The sequence below is a fragment of the Fistularia commersonii genome, unplaced genomic scaffold, assembly GCF_037954325.1.
Source record: "Fistularia commersonii isolate RoL2024-O1a breed Wild unplaced genomic scaffold, RoL_Fcom_v1.0 HiC_scaffold_42, whole genome shotgun sequence".
NCBI lineage: Eukaryota > Metazoa > Chordata > Actinopteri > Syngnathiformes > Fistulariidae > Fistularia > Fistularia commersonii.
In genome coordinates, this window is record NW_028234000.1 from 667882 (window position 1) to 670000 (window position 2119).

Sequence of the window (2119 nt, forward strand, 5' to 3'; positions counted from 1 at the left end):
CCGGACCTCTGGGCACACACATATGTGAATGAGTGGATGAGCTAATGTTGGTTTGGTTGTGGAAACGTTTCGGCCAATGCTATTAGCACAGCTATGATGAGTTCAGGTGTGTCTGTGTGTGTTTGTGTGTTTGTGTGTGTGTGTGTGTGTGTGTGTGTGCGTGTGTTTGTGTGTGTGTGAGAGTTTGTTTTTGTGGGTTGGGGGGGGTTCCCGCGGACACGGAGTACCAGGGCCTGGAGCGGATGAGGTGAGGAGCGGAGGAGAGCAGAAGCCCGGACCGTGATTCGCTTGTGTCCAGCGGTTCGGGAGTTCCAGGGCCCGAAACGGAGGAGCGGAGGAGCGGAGGACGGCAAAACCCCTTTCTGCAATTCGCCTGAGTCCGGCGGATCGGTAATACCTGGTTCCGCAGCGGAGGAGCGGAGGAGTGGAGGAGATGTTTCTCTTCTCAGAGGCGGCGAGGAGGGGGGGAGAGGGACAGGACCCCTTACCCTTACCCCCCCCGGACGTTTGAGTGGAGCTCCCGGACCTCCGGGCACGCACATGCGAATGACTGGATCACAGGGAGTGCCAGGGCCTGGAGCGGATGAGCAGAGGAGAGGCGGAGGGCAGAAGCCCGGCCCTGTTCAAGAGTTCCAGGGTCCAAAGCGGGGGAGCGAAGAAGCGGAGGAGGGGAGGAGAGCAGAAGAGCAAAAAAACTGGCCCGGAATTCACCGAAGTCCCGCGGATCGGGAGTTCCAGGGCCCGGAGCGGAAGAGCGGAGGAGAGGAGGAGCGGAGCAAAGCGGAAGCCCGTCCTAACAACAAGGAAATTACAGATGAGGCTATCATTTCCAATGAAAACTTTAAATTCTATAGCCACCTATACACTTCGACATTGTCAAAAAGCGATTGTGACTCCTTTCCATTAAATATTCCTCAATATATCCCAAAAATAAACAACAAACAATATATGTTTGTTTATATATGTTTATATATAAACAACAAAAAATATACAGTTTGATGTCTGAGATTCCTTGTGAATCGCCAACTTAATTACATGTCGTATTCCCCTTGCATTTTTTTTTTTCGGTTTTAATTTCATTGGTCTATCTATTTATTTAATTATTTCCTTTTAATTTCTTTTTTTGTCTAGCAATGTAAATTTCTCACAAACCGTTAACACTATTAACTTCTGATTACATACAGAACGAATGTCCTTATGTCCTTTTCTTCTTCATGCCTGGTTGTTTCATTGACATTCAGTTCTACCTTGCCATGTTTATTTGTACATTTGCGTGTACTATTTATGTTCAATTAAAAAAAAAAAAAAAAAAAGAATGAGAGGCTGAGAAAATCTCCATGTCTCTCTCTCTCCCCCCTTAATGCCCCCCCGCTTTTTCCGTACGTTGGCAGACAATGAGATCAAAAGCAAATGGGTGTCATCGTAATGCAGTAACAGGGTGATAAAGGCCATGTTAGAAGTGTGTATGGGCTTATTTTACAGGCTTTCCCCTGGTACTCCATGGATTACCAGGGGCGTTTCTGCCGTGAAGCTGAAAGGAGCTGTTTCGGTGTTCCTGTTTATAAATCCACTCAGCAATGAGGTGAAAAGCACATCGGTATCGATATAATTCGGTAACAGGGCGATAACATCCATGTATTCCGCTCTGGGCCCTGGTACTCCTCGGGGGGGTGAACGCCGGGCCGAACTAGTCCTGGTACTCCATGGAGTACCAGAGGCCCGCCGCAGTGAGAGTAAATGGAGCAATTTGGGTGTTCAATTGTAAAAAGCGGCCTAAAATCCGTGTGGAAAGCAAACGAGTGTTGTTTTAAGACAGTGTGAGGGTGACAGCAATCTCTCCAAGAAGCTTTCTTGGGTTATTTCTGAGGTTTCTCAATGCACTCCTAATGGGAGAGAAGGTAAAGCCCATAAAGCCCACGGGCTTTTCCTTTGTCCGCGCTGCAAGGGACTTTACTCGTTTTTTCGAGGGGACATCCCGCGGGATAGTGTTGGAGTGGCCGTCTAGGAGGAGGGTTTTATTTTCTCCCCTGACGCGTGGTGGTTGATTGTCTCCGAGTCGAGTCGGCACACGTGACCCGCCGTAGGAGGGCCCCCGCCGGCCGGCCTCGCGGCGGCGTTC